Genomic DNA, 8,732 nt, shown 5'->3' with positions numbered 1-8,732 from the left:
AATAAAAGAAATAAGGTGGTTTAGGATTGGTGTTAGTCTTGTGTTAAAATAGACAAGACCCATATAGGTGGGCATAGGACTGAGTCTTAGAAGAAAACATAGCTACTTCTAATCGATATCACAAATAAGAGGACCTACTTTAATGTAATTTCTGACTTGATAGCATTCCCTTAAGTGAATATTATCCTTAGCCTATTTAGTCTAACATTATATTGAATTTGTAGCACTTATGTTGCACTTTGAAGAGGTAAAGTGCTATGAAGTATTGATCATGCAGAAAAAGATGCTATTGAGTATTTAAAAAGACTGTGGTAGTTTTACTCGGGGACAGAAGAGACTGTATCAGTCTCCCAGCTCTTGTTCTTGGCACTGAGAAATTGAAATGTCCACTGAGTTAATTATTCTGTGTAATCCCCCAGTTTCCAAATTCATTAGAAAGATCAGTAACAGAAATACTTCTGCAATAACCCCCTCAATTTATACATAGCACACTTTTTTTATTATCCAGAGATTTCATACCCATTTTGTCTGACTTACATTTCCTATATTGCCACTCTTACTTTGTACTGTAGTTCCACTATTGAATTTTCTTTGTGGAGAACTCAAGTGTCCCAGCAATAGTATATTTAAATGTAGGTAAAATACCAGAATAAGAAGGGCTATATCCTGCTAACCTTTGTTATTATCTAGAAGTTCATATGGCTGCAATTTTTAGCTGCAGCTGGTCTCACAATCCCATTTAAAATCCATCAAAAAGGAATGGAAACAGTCTCATGCAATGTCAAGTCTACCCAGCTTCCTTAAGATGTGTTGCTATAAAATAATCTTACTTTTAAAGATGGGTATTTTATCCATAAGATTAGGTAAAATTAATCAATAGTGTATACTTATATACCATCTAACATCTTCTAGCATCACAAACCACAACTGAAGTTTCACTGGTGAAGTACAATGTTTCCTAATGCTTCCAGGTGAAACAGGTTTCACAGTTTCATATTTTTTTTAAGTTTTGTGGTTTTTCTTTTTCCCAAATGAAGCTTTATTTAACTTTAAAATAAACAAGATTCTAATCTGGGTAGGCAGAGGACTTTCACTGTTAAGTTCTTTGAAGTTATGTTAGTTAAAAAAAAAAAGGCACTCAATAAATCATAGGAGAGAAAAGCCCAAGATAAAATAATGGGGATTATACCCAACATATGTGCCTCTTCAGATTTGTAAAACACAGTACAGACAGCCATCTAAGTGTAAAAGCACACATTCAACATACTTAAGACATAATTCATACCTTACATGATCTAAATTGGTCAAATCAGAGTTTTATTCCATACATAACATCAGTACAAGATGTAAAATCAAGTACAAGATTTCCAGGTTCAGTGCCAAATACCCTGTTAGTTGACCTACAGGTGCATCGCTTCTTCACAGTGTAGCATTGGATTTATCCACAAGAAAGCGTTTATATGAATCATACATTAGTGGTGGATGATGTAGGTGTGAAAGTATGTGTCATTTTCCCATCTGCACCTTCACTTTGCATTGCCCTCTCTATTGACCTGGAAATAAAAACTCTTCTGGTTTTGCTCCGATCGGTTTGCTCAGTTCCAGTTCCACATTCTGCCAGGGTTGCCCAACTTTGCTGTCTCATCGGCAGCTCCTGGCTGGCCTGTCCCAGCCTTTGCTCCCTGATTGCACCGAGTGTGTGGCAATATCCACCTCAGATGGAGCTGGGGCACTCAGTATCACTTGGTTGTGGACCTGCTTTGTTGCAGCTGGGACAATTATACTGTACAGTTGTTTAGTAGTAGTAGTTATTTTATTTTATTTTATTTTATTTATTTTATTTTAAATGTAAAGGGATTTTTAAAAATTTAAATGGATTATCCCCCTCTTGCTTTCAATGCTTATTTTTCATGTCAGAATTCAGATGACTGCACCTGTCACATGTCACTTTTGCACCTTTGTGCTTCCAGAAACTCTCAGCTATTTTTTTCACATCATAACTGAGGCTCAGGTAGCTCAGAGAGCACCTCGTCTTGTCAGTGCATTGCATGTAGAACGGAATTAATTATTTAAACTTTACCCATTTGCATCAGTGCTGCATAGGTATAAAACTGTGACATAACTTCTGTGAAGTTGTGCCAGTAGCTTTAGGGATCTGTTAAGTATTCATTGAGCATATCCCTATAAGAGTAATTTGCACATTTAAAAAAATTACTATAGTTTATAAGCCACTGGATATTTCAATGCTTTGTTCTTTATTTCAAAGGATAAATTAAAAAAAATATTTCCATATTTTTCCTACATAATTTTAAAATCAAAGTTCTTAAACATCTATAATTCTTAGACATTTGGTAGGAGAAACACTGAAAGTGTGTATCAAATTGCAGAATAAGTCTCTATTTCAGAAAACAAACAAACAAACGAACAAATAACAACAAGAAAAACAAAACAAAACAAAACAAAACAACAAAAACCCCACCAAATCAATCATCTACTTAAATTCATCTCTATTCAGCAAACCATTTAAGCATACCAAGGCTCCACTGGAACTTCAAGACATACTTAAGTGGCCTGATAAATAGTGAGGAACTTAAAAAAAAATGCTTAAAGTTAAGTGCTTTGTTGAAACAGAATTCAGTGATGCAATTCCCACCTTGTAAATTATTAAATAGATGTAGGTGAAACTGTAAAGTATGAACTTTAGCAACCTTACTACTAAGTCCGAGAAAACTTCTCTGGCAGGGAACTAACAATACTTAAAAATATGTGTGCTATCATTTAACAGTGTTATACAGTCTGGTTACATTTAGATACAAAAATGATATTTTAAAAAGCATATGTAGAAACAGATACATGATGGAGTTTTCTATAAAAACAAAAATAATATTACGTAAAATTACAATTTCCCTGGCAGATGAATGCCTGCAGCATTAAATTCTCTCCTGATGTAGACAATGCCATGGCAGTAGGAATAATTAGTGCAACATCTGACCTCTTGATGCGATGAGTTTAGGGGGCTACGGCCCGGCTGTAGGTCCTGGTTTAATGCAGGTCTGATTGGATTGTTGCTGTGGTCTCTACTAGCCTTAAAAAGCTATAGAGTAAAACATGTGAAATACGTTCTCCTATACATGAGTTGTGAAAACATTTGGATCTTACTTAACGACATTGTTTTATGCTCAAGTTTATAAACTACATATAAAACATCAAGATGAAAAATACATGCCACCGGTTAATTCGACCTAGGGAATATTCGCTGAATAGTTCGTATGGAAAAAAATAAATTACAAACTTCAAGGAGAAGTGTTATTTTCTTTTTAAAGCTTCTTAATGCAGTATGCACTGCTCCCAAAGGGAATGACTCATTATCAGACCTCCTCTTGACAATGAATAGTTAATTGTCACTCTAAAAATTACTCTTCTGTTTATGTATTTCTGATTAGAATCTGATTACACTCCAGTTGCGTAAACATGTAACAGTAGCACTAATATTCATCTATGAATTTCTAAAAGAGCTAATTACCCAAAGCTTAGACTAATTGTCAGCATAATGGACAGAGAACACGGCTTTGAAGTAGGAAGCTTTAAGAGAAGCTGCCAGTTGTTCAAAGATAGCCAGCTGAATATGTAGATAGCCGTGATTTCATTAGCATGTAAAGCTTTTACTGGGCAGAAAGCCACCCTGGTTAAAAAGTTAAATGAGGAAATAAGAAAATAGAAAATCAATCTGTAAAGACTCAGGCGGGAAACAAAGAAATCAATGTCAGGGTTTAAAAGTAACAAGATTTTTAAAAGTTACTTGTTGGAGTACCAGTGGGCAACTGGACTAAATGCAATAAAAGAGCACTTTTAATAAGCATGAGGAGGAAAAGAAAAGAAGAATCCTACACCAAGTATACGTGAAGTATGGTAGGTAAACAGTACAAGAGATTTCTGTTTGGTATTTAGAGCACAGGGATTACGTAGCTACATGAGAAAGAGGCAAAAAGAAAAACTATCACCTGTAAGAAAGCAAGCAGGCCATGATCTGTTCAAATTAAACTTCAGTCCTAACAGAGTTAGACAAGTAGCTGTCTTCAGCTGCTAATAAGATGTTTCCTTAGGTCATGGGTAATTCCAGGAGAGTATTGTCAAAATTGCATCAGTTTTGGAAAGCTTAAAAGGACCTGTTGAATAATTAATGATGTCGTTCCTAAACTCTAGCAAGGAGATTGCTAATTTGGGATCTTATTAAGAAAAATTAGAGGTTAAAATATAATTAAGATCAGTCAACACGGCATCCCGGAAGGTAGATCTTACTACTGTTCTTTTGCTGGGGGAGGTGTCTGTGCTGCTTCACTTGCTTTGAAAAGGGTGTAATTCTGAGTGCTGAAGACGGCTGTGTTCACATAACAGCCATTGATTTGTTCAAAGCTTTTTAGTCAGTACCATAACAACACTTTGATTTAAAAGAGCTTCCATTATATGAAATTAACATTACATGGATTAAAACCTGACTCACTGGTTGATCTCCAGATGTCATTGTTAATGAAAAGACATAAACAAAGAAAGTCATTGTGATGAGGAGTTTTTTTCCCAGAGATTGATTTTTTTTTTTTTTTTTCCTAATACTTTTATCAGTTATTACTTTTATGGTAAAGTTTGCAGATTATAGTAGATACTGGAAAGCAGGTACTACTTTTGCCAGTGGGGCTGAATCATCTCATCGAGCGTCACAATCCAACACAAAGGCAAACTAAAAGGACCAAATACAATGTATTACACACGGGATGGGACAATGCTGGCTGTATCTACAGAATAGGAGACTCGGGGCCAGAATAGAGTTTCACAATGTGAGGCTTGAGAAATGCAGTGTGTGTGGTTTATCAAAGACTGAAGAGAATTAAACTGACCGCTAGGTACAGCAACACGCAAAGGTGAGGGCTCATGGTGGGCTCTGCAACCAGGACGTCAGAGGTACAATACTATTCAGTAGCTGGAAATTTGAAGCTGGCTAAAAACAAAGCTGAAATGAGAGGCAGCAGGCTAGCAGCAAACATATCTGTGGGAATAGGATATTGGGGAGGGTGGAGGACTCACACTAAGTGGATGAAAACCTAATCAGAATTCTTCTCTGCATGTACAGTTTAGCCTGTTTCAGGATGGATAGTCATAGTGCCGTGTATTTCTTTTGGTTGAGGACTCTGTGAGGTTACATGTATACAAGTAAAATGCACAGGGCAAGGGTACGGGCTCAGCGTTGGCAATTTGCATTGGTCCATACTGTTAAATGACTACCTAATACACGGTATAGTTACACAACAGCCAACATGCTTTCAGACAATACTGAACTTGCAAACAGACACCGCTATCCCCTGAGCTCAGGAAATAACTCTTCTGCAGTCCTGCTGGAGGAGATGAGTGCTGTACTGCCCTGAGCACGTTCATTACATTTGCAGCTCTTCATTAAGACAATGGATGTATTAAAATCTTGTATGTCTGGACTTCAGCTGGTTGGCTGTCACAGTAAGGAAAGGCTCCTCTCTGATGCACAATAGCCCAATTGTATTTTGTGGGTAGAGGGTTATCTCCCTCTGGCAGACTGGAAATGAGTCTCTCCTAGAGCTGGAATATTGGTGGGAAAGCACTTGTTTTCTGAGATCATACAGACAACCTTCCTCCTCGGACGCTTGTCTGCTACCGCTTTTTCACATAGCAAACAAACTATCAAAGCATTCAATAAATGTATAAATAGGAAAGAATTTGCTTCCAAGTCAGGGGGATCGTACCTTCCTCTGGAGCATGGGGTTTCTCTTGGGATCATCTGGATATACAGCACCGCTGCAGATTGAAGAATAAGCCAGCCCCTACCAAGCCCTTGGTCTATCTTAGTTTCTCCTTTTCTTTGAGTACGGCACGCACAGCTCAATCTGCTGTGGAATGAGATGGCTTCTGTTGTGACTGCTGAAGATGAGCAACAGTCATGGGGATGGCTCTCTGTGGCTGTGTCTTGAGAAAATTTAATAGTACATAGCACACAGCGTCTGAATCTATTGATCCACCATGGCCTTAAGTGCCGAAACCATGAAGGTCTCTCAAACTTCCTAAGAAAAATATTGTGAAGCATTATTTAAAAAAACCATCCTGAACAGATGGGGCAGATGCCCCAATCATCATGTGACAAATTTAATGCTGCATACATGAAAAAAGGCATTGCAAAACTTGTACAGAAGAAGCAGCTTGCAGACTTGGTTTCGTTGGATTATTGCATTGCACAAACTCTGGGTGAATTGTTTTTGGAAATCTGATGCTCCAGTGTTAAGTTATAAGCAATATGTGCTGTTAACTTGCATGAGTTCATAGGTTAAGTTTCATGTGTTTTCCCCTCAGCATAAAAAAAAAGGAAAAAAAAGAATGAGTTATAGCACTGGCTATGATCTTAATGGCCTCTGTATGTACATATAGGTGTCCACATACAGGAAAACTTCATACTCAGCTGAATTATTCTGTTCTTTACGAAAAATGAGATGAGTTAAAAAAAATGAGTTGAACCGACTTGACTGCCTTTGAAACTACAATTTAATCTCCACTTGTGTAGACAAGCAAACTTCAGTGAAAGCGCGCCAACTTTCCCTAGCTGCAGCAGGTGACTATATAGATACAAAAAAGGGTCTTTTGTAAAGCCTTGGTAGCCTTGAAAATTAAGAGGCAAATAAAATACGTCTGAACTTAGGATTTTGCCATGATCCAAAACAGGTTGTTGGATTTTCTTGGTACATACTATTATTCGATTAAAAGCACAGCTCAAGTTATTTCACTCCGTGCACCTTCCCTCATATGAAATTCCCGAACTGATTTGAGGCTCCAGAGAAAGGGGCTGTGTAGCGTACAGATTGCATATGCCAGATTTCTTGTGTCATGCAAAAGTCGAATACATTCCTGGAATCCCAGTATTTGAAATTCACGTGTGGAGACACATGAGGGCACCACTGGGCGGGTGTTGGCTGTTAGTGGAAAATTGATGTCTACGGGCACCTTCTACAGCCTGGCTGGGATGATGCTCCTGGACTCCAGGCAGGGGAGGTGGCTGGTGGCCTCAGGGCAAGCAGGTGGTGCAGCAGGGGAGACCAGGAGAATGGGCCTTACGCTCTATGAAAAGATTCGACAGGTTATCTTTAAGTGTATGCAAAATTTCTGAATATCATGTCACCATTTTGTAAAATATGAATGGCCTTATTCGTACATCTTGTTTGCATGGTAAGATACCTCTAGCCTTTGTGGTATGTTCTTGGCAAAAAGTAATAATACAAATAAGACAAAAAAAATCTCACAAATATGAAAGAGTTAATGGTATTTAACTTTCTCTTGCTTTCTCATCAGTTTTCTAGGCTGCACCTTTCAAAGCAGGATAATATTGACCAAGCTTCATTAAGCTGATTTAGAAATAATTTTTAAAAGAAAAATGCAAAATTAATGATCCATTTTCTAATACCAATAAGCCACTTCAGACTGGTAATTGATGAACTACTGCTATTAAAAGATACTCTCAATCGGTGGAGAGTATCCAAAATGAGCGAAATAAGGACAAGTGATGGGTAGGCACTTCGGAAGGCACGGAATTCATGCAGGGAATAGGTGGCGAAGAAAGGGTACTGTTGGCACTGACCCCCTACTCAATGAGTCAATGCGAAGCTGCCATTGCAACAAGAACAAATCTCATTAAGCGATTTATTGGCAAATACACGATATATAAGTCACCATTAATTATTCTACTTTCTCCATTACAGTCGAGGCTCAGCTGTTCCACAGTGTCCTGTTGTGGACATCACATTCAAGTATCTAGAGGAGAGCAAAAAGAATGCTAAAAGTTTGGGAAAACGTGACGATTTTAATCAAAAAGTGAAGTCTGAAAGGAAAATATACCTCATTATAGCTTTAGACATATAAGTAAAAGATTGTCATAATACAATAATACAGCCGTCCTCCAAAATCACAAGAGGAAACCAGCATTTAATTGGGTTAATTTGCAGAAAGAGGGGTTTATGCAAAAACAGTTAATGGACACAACAAGTTGCCTGAAGAAAACAGGTACTTCACTTGAGATTTTTAAAAGCGGGGCAAAAGAAACGTGTTGGATTTGGCCTGAAATATATTTAATCTTGCTTCACTATGAGTAGATGCCTAATAGAAGGCCTCAGGAGATCCTGCATTTTACAATATCAGCTGTGTACTAAAGTCTTATTGGTGGAACATCCTGTTGAGGTTTTTTGCATATTTAACAACATCTTGTTCAGTTCTACCTTCTCTCATTTAATGAAGATTAAAAAATAATGTGCCAGGAAAATTTCTTATAATCTTGCTTATTTTCCTTCACAGAACTGCCATTCACCAAGACCAAACTCGTACGCATGGAGGGAAGGAATGGGCAGAGATGTAGCTGTTGCTGCATGTGGTCACCTGGGGACCACCGTCTTCAGCAGTGTGCCAAGCTGGAGCAGCAGCACCAGATTTTTTTTTTTTTAAATATTATTTTTCCCCCTTTTCAAAGCCATTTTCCTACCAACTGAGGGAGGGCGTTCATTGTACCTGGTGGCATCCTCAGCTGGCCTCTGGCTGGGCTTTGTATTTATTCCATTTATTATATTTCCCTTTCAAAGTAAAGCAATATTAACATACCTTTTCTCATTTGTTATATTTGAACACCTTTATCCATGGAGTTGCCTTGAACAGACTGGTTAGAACTGGTTTCCAAT

The sequence above is a fragment of the Caloenas nicobarica genome, chromosome 1, assembly GCF_036013445.1.
Source record: "Caloenas nicobarica isolate bCalNic1 chromosome 1, bCalNic1.hap1, whole genome shotgun sequence".
Taxonomy (NCBI): domain Eukaryota; kingdom Metazoa; phylum Chordata; class Aves; order Columbiformes; family Columbidae; genus Caloenas; species Caloenas nicobarica.
This window is presented reverse-complemented; position numbering follows the sequence as displayed.